We start from the raw sequence: 19,403 nt of genomic DNA on the forward strand, positions 1-19,403 counted from the left end.
AAAAAACGTTTTGAAAGCCTGGGTGGCTCAGTTACTTAAGCATTTGCTTTTGGCTCAGGTCATGATCTCAGGGTCCTGGGATCAAGTCCCACATCAGGCTCCCTGCTCGGCAGGGAGTCTGCTTCTCCCTCTTCCCCTCCTCCCTGCTTGTGCTCTCGCTCTCTCCCATGCTCTCTCTCTCAAGTAAATAAATTAAATCTTTAAAAAATTAAAATGTTTTCCTCTCCACAGAGGAAAATTAAAGGTTGCTTGCTGAATCATTTCCATCAGCTAGGGTTCAACTCCTCAGCAACACTGATATCCATCTCAGTTGGCTTCTCTGTGTTTTTCCATCTTTTCTCTGAAAGTCTCCATATTTCCACCGAGCTTCTTTGGAATTAACCTGTACTACCAAAAAATGTGATCCAACTGCTTTTTAAACCCCCTAGTTTCCTTGAAAGATAAAATATAAGAACAAAGAGTGCCATAGCTACTAGCTCAATTTCCAAGGAATCTGGATGTCAGCAAGTTAGAGAATAAATTGGGGAAGGTATTTAATCACACAATATGCAAAGTCATGAAGAAACCCCAGAGAAAATGGGAACTTTCTTTTTAGGGAGTACGAACGTCCAGTCATCGAGGCTACATTTTGGTTAATGATTATGTCCACTGAAATGATAAGAGTTGGAAGAATTCTCTTATATAACTTTGTTGGCTTATGAAAATAAACAACTTAAAAATACTGTAAATACTTTTAAAGGAGGCCGTAGTATTTTTAATACTTAATTATCTTCAAAGAAAAAAAATTAAGATTCTCAGCTTTTCACCAATGAAATTACAGGTTATCTGATTCTCTATGAAGTTATGATAATGGTAAAGGAGCTTACATAAAATCATCCCCACATATTTAAACCTTCCCCTTATTTGTATAAATTTAAGTATGTGTATATATATATGTGTGTGTGTGTATACATATAAATGTAAAAACATAACTCATATTTGGCATGAAATTAAACTTATTCCATAGAAAATATTCAAATATGTAGTATTCAATTTCAGAAAATGAAAAATCTTAAGCTTTACATCTTTCAAGCTGTACATTTTGGTGGGTCATAGTTAATCACCAAAGGGGTAATATTCTATGCATACTGTAATTAAAAATAAATGGATCTCTAACCCACTTAGTCCCCAACTATGCCAGATGAGGCAAACATTTCACTTCTGTAAAAATAAATTTCTAATTTTGAAGAATTAGTTGAGCCTCCCATCAAGGAATTCTGTGATGTCTGTTCATTTATCTAAGATTTTTTTTCCACACTTATGAATATTTATGAGCCACAGGGTTCAGTTGAGCATTATACGAAGTGAGAGGTAGTGTCTTCCAGATGTAAAGGGTGCTCTTAATTCTGTTGCTCCTCCAGATACTCACTGGCATCTTGTCATGCTTGAATGAGCCATTCAAACTAGAGCTGCCATCTAATTGAAGCACCTCAAGTGCAAAAATGAGAGGAGAATTTAATGAAGCATAAATTGTCTGCTCAGTTGGAGACACAGACCCCTTTACTGTAGCACAATTAAATAAAACATAGTGGAGGTTTCTACTGATCAACCCCAACCACCTTCTGTTTTGCAGGTAGGAAGCTTACGAGATCGATTAATGTCTTTATTGTGAAGTGCGGTGTATGGACAGCAGATGTATTCTGCGTGCGTGTGTGTGTGTGTGTGTGTGTGTGTGTGTTTATAATCAGGCTTCCTCATGTGTAAGATGCTTGTGTTCAGTGCTGGTAGGGATACTCAGATTAATCAAAATGGTCCCACTATCTAGAGGACACAATAGTCGTTATCAGGTACCAACTAGCTTATTTTAACAAAAAAATGATTATGCAGCCCTCCAGGTCAAGGTTATGAAAGCCTATTGGGATTTGGAGTGATGGTAGCTCTGGTGGCTCAATGGAAGAAACTCAGCTCTTTCTGCGATAGTGCCCTTTCTCCTGGTTGTGAGCTATATTGAATTTCTCAATCTTATGAGTATGTCCATAGGGTGACTATGGGCATGAAAGTCATTGCTTAGTCATTAGGGGAGAGGAAGGAAGCAGGGGACAGTAAGAGGATTAACAACGTCAATACACCCTCTCTCCACTTAAAATTCTATAGGAACCAAGAAGTTGAGCAAATGGAAATGGCAACTAGCTGATAAACCATCAAATTCAGAAAATGAGAATGGCAACTGATAGATCTAAAACTCCACCAAGAATACCCTGTTTATTCATGTATTCCTTATTTTAGAAATTATTTCTTGAGTACCTATGTATGTGAAGCATTTTGGCTGCTCTTCACAGAGTGTATAGTAATGAATAAGTCTGACATGGTTCCTGCCTTTCTGTCATATATAATCAAGTGGTAAATGATTGGCTATTTGTGCCAAGACGCTTTATCACCTAACAGTTTTCCTTGTACCATTACAGAGCTCCAGGATCCAATTTGGCATTCATTGCATTTAGTTGTTATGTCTCTTTAGACTCATTTAATCTGGAACAATCCTTCAGGCTTTTCATTTTCTTGACCTTGACTCTTCAAAAAATATCATTATTTTGTAGAATGTTCCTTAATTTTGATTGTCTCATGTTTCCTTATGATTAGAATCAGGTAAACCTTTGCGGGGAGATATTTCACAGAAGTGATGTTGTGTCCTTCTCAGGGCATCATGTCAGGAGGGAGACACATTGCACTTTTGGAAAACTAAATATGCCATAGTTTTGTCTTATTTTGTTTTGTTTTTTTCTCTATTCACTCTATAATTTTGCTCCTAACTTCTTCCATCATCATACTTTAGATATCTATCTTACTACTATACACTTAGTCTGAACATTCCCTCTAAACTCCAGACCTATAAATACAATTGCTTATTTGATAACTCACTTAAAAAACTTAACATAGTTAAAATATCTGAGATTAAATTCATGATCTTCTGCTAAGGATTCATACAGGCCTCACCATCCAGTCACATTCTGAAAGTGATCCTTGATGTTTCCTTCTTCCTTACCTCCCCCAATTCAAAACTGTTACCAAGTTCTATCAATTTTACCTCTTAAGGAATATCTCAAATCATAGCTCATTTCTCTCATTCTTTACTCACAAGACTTTAGTATGAAGACTGTTCCTCCCACCAAGTCTACCGGCAAAATCTGCTAGCTGTTCTTCCTATATTCATGCTGGTGCCTTCTAGACTTTCCCCGTATTGAAAATAGTGTGATATTTTCAAAATGTTATTCTAGGTAAGTCACTCTCCAGCTTCCTTCCATCCCTCCCCAGATTTCCTCTAATTGTTTCTTGCTTCTCTTAGGATAAAGACTTGAACATTTCAGTCTCTTAAAGCTCTACATGGTCAAACCTCTGCATGCCTTTCTGCCCCATCTCAAACCATCATCTTCCTTAATTTCTGCCTCTTAGCTATACTAGTCTGAAGTCCCTAAAACAATACTTAGCATGTGGCCTTTGCACATGCTGTTCACTTCATCTAAACCAGATCTCTTCCACTCATTTAGTTAACCCCCATTCATGCTGTAGACCTCAGATTCAAAGAAGCCCTTTCTGACTGCCTCAGTCTAGGTCAGATTCTCCTGTTACATGCTTTTATAAAACACATGCCTTAGAAGGAGAGCACTTATCTCCACTTGTAATTTTACATTATTTATTGTGATTACTAGAACAGTATCTATCTTCCCAAGCAGCATATAAACAACACAAGGGCAAGAATTGTATTTGATTTTGCTCACTTTCCTATCCTAACACCAAAGCACTTAGCACAGCACCTAGCATGTAACAGGTGGTCTATACATGTTTGTTGAGTGATTGAGTAACTTAAGCTGTAAAGGTTTGCTGTACGATTCAGTAGAATAAGCAATGAAATAGACATAAACTGAGATGGTCTATTAGGGCTACACTTCTTTAAGAAAAAAAAATGTGCCTTTGTAAATTTTGGGGCACACCATCACACAGCCACAAAGTATCCTTTTTAATCTTAAGTATTGAGTGTTTCTAATTTTTCTTAGAGTTCCCGAAATATACTAAACTTTTTATTCATTTGAATTCCTCAGGAAATAAAATTGTTATCTTTAAATAGGTTCATAAACCTAGTGTTCAAGTTATCAACAAAAATGAACAGAGGAAAGGTGATATTTTTATATCCACAATTTTTTCAGATAAGTGAATGGCTCTCTCTTTTCTCAGTGGCAGTCATGCTCTGTGATGGTTAATTTTATGTGTCATTTTGACTGGGCTAACTAACGCTTGCCCAAATAGCTGGTAAACATTTTGAGGTGTGTCTGTGAGGGTGTTTCTGGAAGAGATTAGCATTTGAATCACTAGGCTAAATAAAGAAGATCCACCCTCCCGGATGTGGTTAGGCATCATCCAATCCTTTTAGGACCTGAGTAGAACAAAAAGGCAGAAGGGCAAATTCTCTCTCTTCTTGTGCTGGGACACCCATTGTCTCCTGTCCTAGGACATTGGAGCTCTTGTTTATGGCCTTTGGACTCCGGGACTTGCACCAGCAACCCCCCTTCCTGCTGTTCTTCTCAGCCCTTTGGCCTCCATGGGGATTCACATTATCAGCTCTCCTGTTGCTCAGGCCTTCAAACTACACCACCTCCTTTCCTGGGTCTCTAGCTTACAGATAGCAAATCGTGTGACTTATTGACCTCCGGAACAACATAAGCCAATTCCTACACATGTATTTCCTATTGGTTTTATTTCTCTAGAGAACTCTGACTAAAAAATACATGCCAATCTCTGCATTGACAAAACATCCCAATGGTATTAACTTCTAGAGATTCTCTCAATACAGCATCCATCAAGCATACATGTTAATTTGATTACAGTTTCATTCAGCTAACCTGTTTCTCTGTGATCTGTGTAGATCTTCAGTCAAAATGTAGCTAAGGTTATTTTGCTACAATGAAATTTTCTTATCATAAGATTAGGCTAGGGTCAAGACATGCTGAGAAAAGAGAAGGGGAAAGTTGTTGCATGCTGTTCATAAATTTTCAGGACAGTAATTTTATTTGGAGATACCATCTATCCTAATTACATGTAGAAATGAATAGTGTTAACCCAGCTCAAGCAACATACACAGTTGTGTTTAAAATCAGTTTTGGTGAATCAGACTGTTTTTGAGATTACAAATATTTGTTTGCTATTTAGAATAATACTACCACAAACTCTTACCTGTGATTAGTCTGGGACTAAGAGACTTTCAATATTTATGTATCTGAGATTTTTGTAATTTTCATATAATTTGAGCTTTAATAATGAATATGCAATACTTTTTAATTTGATAAAAAAAAATACAACTTTTTTAAAGGACCTGTTTGTGAATCCTTTTTTTACAACTCAAATTTCCTCTTTTGCTTCCACCTATAATTTAGTAAGTCACAAGTTTGTCATTTCTAACAACGAGAACAGTCCAGATAACTTATACAGTTTTGGTATTTAAAACTAATCAGAGTACTGAAGATGTAAGAAAGCTAAATGAACTAAAATCCAGAAAGTAATTACCATTCCCAGGAAAGAAGAGATCCATGGCTACTTTAATGTATCACTCACAGAGGGAGAAGTCTGTCCCTGAACACAGTGACACAAAAACAGCCAAACTTTCAACAACCTTTTAGAAGCTGCATGTGAGCTGGTGGGACAGATTAGGATCTCCAGGAGTCCAGACCCAGAGCAAGCCTCCCTCTGCCTACCCACCACCTCATTCCCACAGACTTCCCTGAGTGGTGGGGTAAAACACTGAAGGCTGGAATCAGGGCAAGAGAATGAGGAGAAATGCCTCCGAGGATCTCAATCTCCAGGCCTTCTTTGAGAGCAAGGTAGTGCTTGCTGAAGGCTTCGAGCAGGGCAAGAGAGTGCAATCTCTTCTTCAAGACTTTTAAGGCCTGCTCTGAATGCATCATCTTGGCCCTCCCAAGGCTAAGGCCGAAATTTCCTGGGATACAGAAGGCCAATAACAGCCCTAGTGAGCAAAGGGAACTCTTTAGAATTCCCAAAACTGGGGATTTCACAAGCTATAAAGCAAAAAGATACATCCCACATTCAAAGAGCTGGCTGCTAGGCTATCGAGTGCAAAGATCTCAAGTCCTGTTGAAGAGAAGGTCATGATTTCTCCATCAAATCAGTTGAGTCCGGGGGTGAACCAAATAACTAAAGTTGTAACAAAGCCAGGACCCAACTAATCTGTGGAGTAGATTGACTCAGTCTTTATGCTGGTGGTATGATAGAAATAGGGCATGCCTTTTTTAGAGGTAAATATTTCTTCAGTTTCCACTGTTTTTGTATGCACAATACTAGGCACATGATAAAAAAGTTTGGGTTATGCCAACTGGTAAAAAAAACTTGGGGCCACAGTCAAGAGGAGAAAAGAATCAGATGGTCAATAGAATCAGATGCGGAGACAGCCAAGTGTAAGATATATCAGACAGGGACTTTAATATTGCTGTGATAAATATACTGAAGGATCTAGTGGAAAGACAACAATATTTTATTCAGCTTGGCCTGTTTTTGGTATTGTATCATATAAATGATAAGCAATACTTGACTTGCTATTTTTGTTTAATGCTATGCTTCTGTGATTTATTCAGATTGTTGCATGTAATTATAAATTGCTTTTTTTACTGGTGTATACTGTATCATTGTAAGACTATACTATAATTAATTTATCCATTCAGTTTTCAGCATACATTTAGGTTTCTAAGTTTTTAATACTACAAAGATTGTCATGATGCACATTCTTGTATAGATCGCAAGAATTTCTTTACGGACTATTCGTAGTAGAATTTTACTTAACAGGGGTGCCTGGGTAGTGCAGTCGTTAAGCGGCTGCCTTCTGCTCAGGGTGTAATCCCGGCGTTATGGGATCGAGCCCCACATCAGGCTCCTCCGCTGGGAGCCTGCTTCTTCCTCTCCCACTCCCCCTGCTTGTGTTCCCTCTCTCGCTGGCTGTCTCTCTGTCAAATAAATAAATAAATAATCTTAAAAAAAAAAAAAGAATTTTACTAAACAGTGCATTTCCCCCCCACTGTAGTTATACCAGTAGACAATGAGTCTCTATTTCTATGTATTGTCACCAATTCCCAATGTGCTCCAACTTTCTAATTTTTGCCAGTTGGTGGATCTTAGGTGGGATTTCATTGTGATATCAAGCTGCATTTCTCTAATTTGTCATGAGAATCTTTTCAAATGCTTATTGGGCCATTTGTGTTTTCTCTTTTGTGAGAAAGTTAATTTTGTCTTTATTACTTCATGGGAATTACTCCTATATTCTGCAAACAGATCATTCTGTCATTTTTCTATATGTTGCAAATCTTTCTCACTTCTATATATATTCTAAACTCCACAATACATTGCTGTTACTTTTGCTCTAAACATTCAATTGTCTTAACATATAAAAAATGAGAAAAAAATGTATTTTATATTCACCATTCTGGACAGTCCTCATTCCTTTGTACAGATCCAGATTTTATTTTGATTTCTTTTCCTTCTTCTGAAGAATTTCCTTCAACATATTTGATAGTTTTAGACCTACTGGTAATGAATGCTCTCAACATTTATTTGTCTGTTAACAGTCTATTTAATCTTGCTTTTTGAAATATATCTTCACCAGATGTAGAACTCTGTGTTGATAGTTCTGTCTTTCAGGACTTTACAGGTACAGCTGTACTGTTTACTGGCTTATAGAGTGTCTGACAAGAAGTCTGCTTATCTTCATACCTCTATTTGTAACAATCTTTTTTTTCCTTTTAGCACTTTAGAGAAGTGTCGCTGCCTTATGGAATTTGTGGTTTCTGCTGATAAATCTGTGATCATTTACTGCCATATGTTTTTCTGCCATATGTCATTTTCTCTAGATTCTTTTAAGGTTTTCACCTTCTCACCAGTTTTGATTATGAGATGCCTTGTTTGGGCTTTCCTTGTTTTTTTTTTGCCTGGAGGTAATTAGATTCTTTCATCTGTGGCATTCTAGTATTCAACACATTTGAAAAATGTCACCTTTATTGCTTAAAACATTTTTTCTGTTCTCTTTTCTCCTGTTCTTCTGGGACTGTAATTCTATGTGCATTAGACCTGTTGATACTGTCCCACAGCAGTGAGATTCAGTTTATTAGTTTTAGTTCTATCCCTCTCTGCTTCATTTAGGATGATTCCTATTGCTGTCACTTCAAGTTTCCTGAGATTTTCTTCTGCAGTATCTAATTAGCTGTTAATCCCACCCATGATTTTTTTTTTATTTTGAATACTCTAGTTTTCTTCTCTATGAAGGCTAGTTGAGCATTTTTCTATCTTTTTTGTCTCTTATCCTCACGTTCATGTTTCCTCCACCTTGTTGAATGTGAAAGCATATTGAAAATCGTTGTTTTAAATGGCTTAGTATGTATGTTAATCCCATCGTCTCCATTACATATGTATTTGTGTCCGTGATTAATCTTTCTCCTAGTTATTGATCATATTTCCCTACCTCTTTTCATGATTTTTGATTGGAGGACAGATGTTATGAATTTTGCATTACTATCTGCTGGGTTTTGTTGTTTCTCTTTAAGGAGTATGTTTCTGGCTTGCAGTTAAGATACTGGAAATTGGCTGAGTCCTTTCTAATCTTGCTTTTAAACTTTGTTAGGGCATAACTAGAGCAACCTTTGGTGTAAGGATAATGTAGCCCCATGACTAAGGCAGTACCCTTCAGAGGACTCTACCCAAGGCCCTGTATACTACAAGACCATTCTACTGTAACTGGTAAAAACTAGAAATGTCCCCAGCCTTGTGTGAGTTCTGGTGGTTGTTTAGCTTACTGCTTTGTAGAGGTTCTTTCCCAGGTCTTGATTGTTTTCCTTTCATGGTGTGTATATCAGTACTCAGCCCGAGACTTAAGGGGATCCTTCATAGTTTAGAGAGTTTGCTCTCTCACACTCTCTCTCTCACTCCTTGTTTCTTTCTGTGCATTTCCTTCCTTTGGTACTCTGTCCCATGAATTCTAACTTTCTTGGCTTTCCTAAACTCTGATGTCTCTGTCTCCCCAGCTGAGTGAAACCCACGTGCTTTTTACATTCCACATTGTTCCATGCTGTGACCTATAAACTACTTCCAGGCAATAAGCTCCCCACCTCGTTGCCCTTCTCCGAGATAATAGTCCTGTGATTTCTCTTGTCCAAGGTCTGAAAATTATTCTTTCACATCTTTTGTTAGGTTTTTCTAGTTGTTTAAGAGAAAGGGATATATCTGGTTCCTGTGACTCCATTATGGCTGGAAGCAGAAGTCTATTATTGTTTTTTGACGATTGAAACTCCTGCATAAAAATTATAGTGAGTGAGCCAATGCTGTGTGACCAGAGTTTCCTCCGTCAGCTGTGCTTGGCCAGAACTCGAGGCTTGCTCCTGATCAGCCGCTCAGAGCCATGCCTCCGCTTGACTAGCACATTCTATGTTCAAACTGCCACAAAGGCAACGCCATTCCCCTACTGTGCAGTCACCACCTCTTCCCAGTTACCAACATGATGACCACATGCTCCCTGCAGGTGCCCCAAAACCACTGTCAGGCCTGCAGAACCAAAAAGGTGGCCGGATTTGCTTCAGAATATCAGTAAAGCTGCCCCTAATGATGGGAATGCAGGCTGACTGAGATGGCATGTATCAGCCCACCTAGGTTGTGTGTGAGTCTGTTACTGCTACAACTGTAAAGTGATCTCCTGACGAAAAGGACTCCCATTTGTTTGACTTCCTAGGGACGCATGATCTAAATAAGCAGGTAAAATCCGTTTAAAAAATGGATGACTATGTAATAAACTTATGCAAGACAGGAGTTCCAAAATCTGGCATCACGATATATATGTTTGACAGGCACACCCTGGGAGACAGTGGCACTGAGAAGCCTCCGGCAGCCTTCCTCATAACCAACAGGAACAGCTCCCCATGGTGAATAACACCGTGCACTCACATGTGTCGCCTGCACACTTTCTGGAAGCTTCACCAAAACAGCCACCTCTGCTTTTTTCCTTCATTTGCACCATTCCATTCAATAAAGTATTTTGGTATTAAAAAATAAAAGGTACTAACTTATCTATGAAAAAATGTTAAATTAGTAGCAAAGGTTAAAAACTTGTATGTAGTAGTTAGTGATTGGCAGAGAAAAATTTCATCTGTGCCTCCTGATTTCTAACCCAACCTGTTTGGTTTTTGTTTCAATAAACTAAGTAAAATTATTTCAGAATTTCTCTGCCAGTAAAACCCTTTGAGGTCAATTTCAAGGACTAGTTTTTTTTTTTTTTCCTTTTTAGTATTTTAAATGTATAAAATTATAAGCTAGCTTTGGATGCTTTAGACTTTTGTCAAATACAAATTATTTTGTATCAAGTACAACTTTGTGTTCCTTACTAGATTCTTCCAAGTTTTATTTCATTCTCATGAATGTTTAACTTACTAAATTCACTCACTCAATGATAATTTGCTTTCTAAGAACTTATTAGATAGGCAAGAAGGCTTTGAGCCTAATAATAGGTCATTCTTGGAAACAGGAAGCAAACCTGTGCCAAAAATAAACAGTCCCAAACACCAAAGGTTCAAGGTTGGTTTGAAACAAAAACCACAAATTTTGATTGGATCTAAACTTGGCAGTATAAGACTCACATGGATTGTTTCTAGTATTATATCAAGGAGATATATACACAGTCTAACAAAGGGAGACAGGAAAACCAGTTTAAACTAGCAGAACATTCAGGAAAGGATTAAAAACTCAGATCTGGTGTAGTGAACATTAATCTGGAGCCCCCAAGTCTCACGGTCTGTCACTAACACACCTGGAGTAAGAACAGAAGGATAAATGCTTTTGGAGAAATCAACTCCCTTTTCTGAGGTGAATGAATAGCAGATAGTACTGTGCCAGGAACACATTCCTCAGAAAGTCCAAAACTAAGAAGTGAGAGTTCAAAGGATAGAGTTTAAACATGAAAAAATTGCTTTCAGAATTCCCATTTTCTTAATTTATATGATATGGTTAAGTGGGCCAACATCCCCTCACCTGGGTATCAGGAGTCTAGGAAAAGCAAAAAGATGTTTGTGAAGTGTTTTCAAGTCATTAAAGAGACAGTGGAAATATACGTTAAAATACTTTACTTTTAAAGTGCAGCTATGAAAGAAACTATTATGTAGTTGGAAACTGGTTTTTCATTGTCAGTGGATTTCACAGAATATAGCTATTGAATTTGCTAGCACTTTACTGAGTTTCTTGAAGGCCCTCACAGATTCAAAAACACAGACCATAACAGTTGTTAAACTTTTTTTTGTATTGTGAAACGTAATGAAGAAAAATGTAAAACAAACCCAATGAATGATTATAAAACAAAATATCATAAAACTATCATATATAGGTCCAGAAATAGAACAATGTCAGCAACCCACAAGCCCTCCCCAAGGCCCGTGCCATATCGAGTTGTTCATTAAAATAACCCCATAGTGTTTTTGAAGGATAAAAACACTATAAATCGTATCTTCGAAAATTAATATACTGTGTAAATGGCATATTCCAGACCCATTTGAACAGTCCTGGTAAATTCAAACCAACAGCAAGCCAAGATTTATGTTTGGTTTAAGTGAAACATCTCAAGACAGGAGTTAGAGATAATGAATACAGTCAGCATCCACCAGAAAACTCAGTTTTGCCCTAGTGGCGCCTCGGTTCGTGATTGTGACACTGTTCAGATCTGAGACTCACCTGTGGGCTTTTCTCAGTGGTCTCAGTTTACTCTGTGTTTTTGCTTCTGTCTTTCCCAGGACCCACGGCTGCTTCTCAGCTGGAAACTGCTTCTGGCAGTATGTATGTGGCAAGTCTCATGGAGCAAGACGTTCTTCGGAAATGGATTCCAAGATAGTTTCTTTTCAGAAGGAGCCATGTCCCGACTATTTATGATACCCCTCCCCTCTCCCTTTCACCGATCTTCGTGCGTACGTTTTGAGATGGGCACGGGTTTGTGAGATTTGCATGCGGGTTTAAACTTTTGACGGGAATAATACCACGGCCGGATGCAGTTGCCAGGTGAGTAAATCAGTCTCTCTCTGTGTAGCTTTATCAAGAGAAACAGAAAGAATGAATGGGGTTCTACCTGGGTGTGCTTGCCAGCAGCTTCTGAGCTGCTCAGGTCTTGGAACGATTTCTTGTCCCAGCACAACGTGTATTAGAAGCTTCTTGACTAGGACAGAATCGACTTGCACACCAGATTCTTGTGTCCTTACTCTGTTGTCTGATCAACCGCTGCTCAGCTCCCTTGTCCAGGTGTTTTCCTCACCACCTTGCCTGGCCCTCTGGCTCCCCGAGTGATTGCATCCTGCCCGTGTTCTGGTCTCTACCACTTGCCTGGTCTTGTGATCTGTGAGGCAGTCTGACTCCAGTGTGGGTCCTGGAGCGAGGGGTTGCTGCACCGCCTACTGTTAACCTCTGGCATGATGTGTCCTATTTCTAACCAAACCGCTGGCTTAGGATATCTAGCCTTTGCCTTTGTCAGAAGTCCCTAGCCAGCTTCTGAACTCGCCTCCTCTCCCAAACACTCAGCCTCGCCTCACTGTTGTGAGGCCTTGCGCCTGCTTTGTCATGTGACACATTCTGCTCTGGGCAACAGACAGACATCATCACCGGTCCCTGTTTAATGCACTCTGCATTGCTCTTGCCTATTCAATTATTTGTTTCTCCAATCATACTATAAGGGCTGATTCAAGACAGGTGATACTTATGCATCCCCAGAACCTAGGACTGTGCCTAGAATTTAAGCACATTTATTGGCAAAAGCTTTTAACCTGGACCAGGATGACTAAAGTGTTATAGAATCTAATTCTAGCTCTCTCACTGTCTAATACTAAAATCTTAGGCAAGTGATTTGATATTTTTGGTTCTCAGTGTCTTCATTTGCAAAACAAGGATGATCGGATGATCATTGGAATGGTTTCTAAGATTGCTTTCAGCTTCAAAGTTCTTCAACTCTGTTTAATGCTCAGAACCTTGATTAGGAGATCTTCCAAAATGACTCACTTTTCACCCTAAAAGGGATATCTGGATTATTCAAAACTGATTTTCAGAGAAAAGCAATTTTTAACCCAACTGATCCATGTTTTCCTTTCTCATGCCCATTACAATGCTTAGCAGATTGGGCCTTCAATTGTAGGATGAATGTAAGAGATGAATCGCCACCTAGTGGACACGTCCCTAGGCAGTGGCCTCCTCTCCAGAACAAGAGGGAGCTTTGGGTCCAACCCATAGTTTTCTCCTTCCTCCTCCTGACACACATCTCAAACTTGTCATTGCTTCCACCTCTAAAAAAAAAATCACAGAAATATTTATTTTGGCAAGAGAAGACATATTTATTTTGACCACGTTTGATTTCATTTTTACCTATTTGTGTTTCACATTCACAGTGTGATAGGCATTTTAAGGAAAAAAAAAAGATATGCTCCAGCAAACTTAGACTGGGTCTTTTTAGTCTCTTATCAATCTGGTTTGAAAACAGTCCTTGAGCATTCAGAGACGCCTTGGCTAGACAGACAGAAAAGGGATAGTAGAGTTCACATGTCTCCCAAGCAGAACTGTCTAGAGAGCCCAGCCTTTCATCCAGTTCCTCACCAAATGTTCAGAGTTTTACAGTTTTCCTTATTTAAAGGAAAACCATTTAGAGGCTAATCTAAGGCTTTGGATTAGTAGTTACTTCAATGTGAAGTGGAATCTTCGCCTGGATAATGTTTTCATTGAGCTTAAGGAAACCTAAGTGACCTCTACTTAAAATGAACCAAAGGATATGATTGTACTAGGTTTTCTTTCTCCACCTTAGAAAAAGTGTCCATAAGGTCTATCAGTGGAGGTTCAAAGAGGCTTAGGAGAAGGTATTCTTGGTAATTCATGAACTACCAGGAGGATTGCTACAAGTTTTTAGCCCAGCTTCTGATGCCTCTACGATACTCGATTATTTTAGCGCAAGAGCTTATTCATTTAATCAGCATTAATGATTCCTTCCAGCCATCCCCGATGGGCCAGCTATTCACGCTGTAATTGCGGCACTGAGGCTGTGTATTCCTCCAGCCTTCTCTACAAGCATTAATTTTTCCTTGTTCATTAGTATTTCTCTGCTACTAAGTGCCTCTAGTCAGCTCATGGCATTCTGATATTTTAATTTCTGTTTCCTACTCCACCAACCCAGTGCAAGATTTCTGCACTCCTCTACAGACTTTTGTTTAATTTCGCCTTCTCTGACATCTCTTACTATGTCTCAAAAAACTTTTGAAATGCTCTGGACCTAAAAATAACTCTTCTGTTGATCCTAATATCTATTCAAACAAGTTCTCTCTGACCCTCCCTCCTGCCTTCTTTCTGCCCTTCCTTCCAAGAAAGTCATTCAGAACAGTTCCAACTAAGGTATTAATACACCCTCCCTGAGTTCTATAGACATATCTCCCAGTGGCAATTCTGTAAAGCCTCAGTCCTGACTAAATCACTCAAAGGATTCTGTCAAGATTTCTAAGCCATATTCTTGTATCGCTGCCCTTGAACAGACTTTATAGGCTTACTCTTCTTACCTGTACCTTCCTGAAGCCGGTTTTACATCAATCCAAAGAGCCAAAGAGGAAGGACTCATTGAGGGGGAAAAAATGAAGAAATTATATGCCTTGAGCTAACCTTGGTCATGCTTCCCCCCACCGCTGAAGGAAAATATACTGTCAAACAAAAGCTGCCCTTGTTTCTCCCATACATTCATACCCTTAGCAAAATCTCTACAGAGACTGCAGACAAAGTAATTTAAGATGAGTGTGCTCATCAATAAGCATCAATAAGCATCTATCAGCGTACATAGACTGTCTTCAGTGTTGAGTAGAAGACAAATAAATATAAGGCACAGTTCTTGGATTCTCAGAGCTTACATTGTTTGGCAAAACTTTCATTTAAATATTTACAGCAAACAGATAAGCAGGCATGCCATAAATCACATCTAATTTTTGTATAGAAATAATGGCAGAATTAAAGCTTGTGTTGTTGACTGAGGACTTGATACTAAACCCTTTATAGAATTAATCATGAGCATCCCTTTGAATTAAGTATAAATAGTACTTCTGTATGGTATAAATGTTTCTGAAAGGTGTATCAAGAGCTCAAACAGTGAAACATAGTCTAGTCGGTCAATATGGTGGACTAACGACAACAACAAAAATATGTCGGTATCTTAACCCTTGGAACCTGTGAATGTGACCTTATTTAGAAAAAAGGGTCTTTGCACCTGTAATTAAGTTAAGGATTTTAAATTGAGATTATCCTGGTTTACCCTGATAATCCTATGACAAGTATCCTTATAAGAGAAGAGGAGACACAGACACAGAGGGAAAGGTCATATAAAGACAGAAGCAGGTATTTTAACTTTGCAGCCACAAACCAAGGGATCCCCTCAAACCACAAGAAATTGGGAAAGGCAAGGCATGTTCTCCCCTAAGGCTTTCAGAGGGAAAGTGGCCCTGCCAACACCTTGACTTCTAGGTTTAGACTTCTGATCTATAACTGTGAGAAAATAAATTTCTGTTGTTTTAAACCACTAAGTTTTACTAATTTGTTATGGCAGCCACGGGATACTAATACACATGGTAATAAATCACATAAAACCTCTTTTTGATGGTCTCTTTTTACTTACCGTAATTTCCTGCCTTTCCTTTACTGAAATGAATCAGAAATTAAAGGTATAGCCGTATAGGATTAATGAAATTCAGTAGAGTTTCTACAAGGAGTGGGATAGCAGCTTTGAAGAGATGTCTGGGATGAAAATAAGATTTAGAGAAGCTTATCCATGTGTATCTGCTTTCTGCTCACCTTTTCATGTATTCAGAGTTCTGGGTAACACATAAAGGAATTAAGGAATAAGCTTTGGTTCATCTGTTATCTCCAAACCAAAGTCTGTCTGGCTTCTTGAGGCAAACCCAATTAAAAACTTGCATGTTTTTCTATGTAACGCAGTTGAAGAAACAAAATCATAAATCTTTAGAATATCCAAACCAACCCTTGCGGCATCTTGATCAATTACAGTGTTATTTCATCCTTTGGGAATCCTTAAAGTTCTGCTTGGATTTTATAACCAAATCATTGTTGAAATTTGATCCTGAATATGCATAATTAAGAGTGTTTGTATCTTAGACATAAGACTGACTCTTTCGCAGATAGTAATTGTTTGTAATTGTTAGTCATCTTAGAGGAAAACTAAGATATAACTTTGAATTAATGAGATTGATTCCTAAACAATGCCAGGTACGTAGCAGGCACTCCATAAATATTTGTTCAATGAATGAATGTATTCAGCTAAAAAACAGTTCAACTTTGGGTAGCCCTCTGATTATTAATAGTTAAAAAAAAACCATTCAAGATGACTATATCTATAGGAAGCCAGAGACAGCCATAAAATGAGGCCCATCAGATTTCTTAATGCAGGAGAAATAGCTGCAAATCCTTTGAGAGGCTGCAAGAGCGATGCTACCTGGAGTTGCATAAGAGAGAGCGTTGGGACTGGGGCACACGGGAGGGGACACACTCTGTCTTAAGGGAGCAGCCACTACTCAGCTGGAGCAAATTGTCACTATGCAGAAATTTGAGCTTAATTTGCCATTCATCTCATATTTTCAAGAGAAGCCAGAAATATAGATGAGAACACTTGCCATTTTAAAAGTTGGCAATGAATTCACTCTTTTCAAAAACGCTCTGTGGTGGCCAAACAAAACACATCTGTTAGCCAGATAGGCCTAGAGTCCTCCAGTCTGGGTCTCTACTTCTTAGTATCTTTTCCTTTCTTTACTTCCCTTGGACTTCTCTCTCTCTTTCTTTCTTTTCTTTCTTTCTTTTCTTTCTTTCTTTCTTTCTTTCTTTCTTTCTTTCTTTCTTTCTTTCTCTCTCTTTCTCTCTTTCTTTCTTTCTTTCTCTCCTTTCAGCCTATTGAATCACTAACTGTCTAGAAACTAGTGTCTGGGATAAAAGTTGTGCAGGGTAGAACAACTGGAGAACTGGATGTGTTCTGAATGTCAGAACAAGGCTTAGTTTGATCAAGTCAGAAAACAGACCAGGAAACAAGTTAATGGGCTTTGGATGTCATAAATGCTGGGTTTAGTCTGTAATTTAACAAATATCTAATCATTGAAACATTACTTCTTTGGTTCTTACTTGCACCATCCACAAAATGGGAATAATTGCACCAATATCCACTGCACCATTATTGTGAAATCAAATGAGATAATAGTTTTAAATGAACCTTATCGATATAAAGGACCATACAGTTATGAATCGTACAATAATTATTAATAACAAGAGGCTTATTGGTGTGCTGCATGCTTGTTATCATACGATAGTTACAATTTACAGAGCACCAGAAACGTGCATAGCCAGAAGTCAAATAGTCATAAATCAAACATGCTGTAGTGAGTTCTGTAAGATAATGTATAAATTATACGGTAAAGACTAAAAGTGCTATAACATTTCAGAGAAGATTGATGACATCTAGAGTGAAAGAGTCATAGGAGTAGTGAGACTTACACGAGACTTTAAAGGCTGCTAAAGATAGTTATAGTGTTACTGGTTTGTTTCAGGCATCAAAACAGATTTTATTCTGGAATTACATTTTTATGTACGTGGCCTCTAGGAAGCACCAAACAGATTTAGTTGTTGGTTTCCCAAGCTTCATTCATTCATTCATTCATTTACCTGATGCTGATTGACATCTCTCTGTGCTGGGTACTTTGATAGGTGCTAGAGATATGCTCTTTGCCCTCAGGGAGCTCACCATCAAGATGTTAAGCTCGGGAAATGCTAGGTTAGTTGAGATAAACCTTCTTGGGTGGGGCTATTGTAAGTAGGTGTTGCGTGTATATATGTGCATTTAGCTGATGGATTTTCAGATCTTTTAATGTCCTTGAGTCTGGAGATGCAGAGAGAATAGTGTACAGAGAGTTCCTTTTACAGATTAGCAATTGGGGACCTGTTGTTTAAATTTAGAGATGCTGCACTTGAAACGTTGTCTAGAGGTGGAAGAAAAAATATTATGCATGCCATTTGAAAATGTAAATATTGACTGTTTAACAAAAATCTCTCTTATGTTTTCTGACTTCTCAGATACCATGTAAAATAACTGTAGCCCATTTGTGCATTACAGAGCTATTTGAGGGTAACCATGGGCTCATCTAGTCTCACTGGTTAATAGGACTTGTATATATATGTGTGATTAACTGTGATTAACAAAATACAGAACCATTTAAAGTTGTTCGTTCATATTGTTATTACATACTTTATCAGTGTCTACCATTTATATAATGTCTGTCGTGGAGTTGTGTTCATTTTTTTTTTAATTTTAGAATTAAGAATGAAAATTTAGAATTAAGGATTTTAGAATTAAGAATGTCATATTCTCTGACATACATTACCAAGTCTTAAAGAAACATTACAACACCCACATAGAGTTAAATTTTGTATATAACTATGTTGCTCTGCTGTTTTCTCATTAAACTGGAACCTCAATTTAGGAGTTTCAAAGTTAAGAAAACAATTCTATTTATAGTAGCATTAAAAAGAATAAAATACTTAGAAATTAATTCAGCCATGGAGGTGTAGAACTTGTATGATGAAAATTACAAAACATTACTGAAATAAATTAAAGAAGACATAGAAGACTTAATATTGTTACGATGGTCATGCTACCCAAAGTGACCTATAGATTTAATGCAATTTCTCTCAAAATCTCAATGACATTTTTTGCAGAAATAGAAAAATCTCAAGGGACCTAGAATAGCCAAAAATCCTGAAAGAGAAGAACAAATTTGAGGACTCATACTTCCTGATTTCAAGGCTTGCCACAAAGATACAGGAATCAAAACAGAGTGGTACTGACATAAGACAGACATTTCACTCTGTGACGTCCATGGAATAGTCAAAACCATAGAGAGAGAAGGCAAAATGGTGGTTGCCAGGGGCTGGGGGGACATGAGGGGCATGAGAAGTTAGTGTTTAATGGGCATTGAATTTCAATTTTGCGACATGAAAACATTTCTAGAGATGGGTGTTGCTGATGGTTGCACAACAGTCTCAAGTATACTAAATATCACTGAACTCGGCACTTAAAAATGGTTATTCAAAACAGTATGCTTTATGTTATGTGATTTTGTCACAATCCAAAAGTTGGGGGAAAAAATAAAAATGCTTTTCCAGTAGTTATGGTAGAACATTGACTTTGTCATTTTTAGACTTCGACCTACACCACTTAAGCTTCCTGTTCTTTCTCACCCTTTACTCTTTACTCTTGTTTTTTGTTTTGCCTCACTTCAGGGCCTCTGGCACCAAAAAAGTTAATGTTTGAAGCTCTTGAAAAGTGGGTGCATTTATTTGTG

At 38.0% G+C, this 19,403-nt stretch overlaps 1 protein-coding gene across 2 annotated transcripts in view; it reads left to right on the top strand.

The window, feature by feature from the left end:
* Positions 1-19,196, top strand: part of XRCC4 (X-ray repair cross complementing 4) — a 306,485-nt gene extending 287,289 nt beyond the window's left edge. For both annotated transcript variants that reach the window (XR_004624123.1, XM_034656460.1), the window contains one exon: positions 11,796-19,196. The gene's annotated coding sequence lies outside the window, so the exon portion shown is untranslated. The remainder of the gene's footprint in view (positions 1-11,795) is intronic.
* The last annotated feature ends 207 nt before the right edge of the window (positions 19,197-19,403 follow it).

The sequence above is a fragment of the Ailuropoda melanoleuca genome, chromosome 3, assembly GCF_002007445.2.
Source record: "Ailuropoda melanoleuca isolate Jingjing chromosome 3, ASM200744v2, whole genome shotgun sequence".
NCBI lineage: Eukaryota > Metazoa > Chordata > Mammalia > Carnivora > Ursidae > Ailuropoda > Ailuropoda melanoleuca.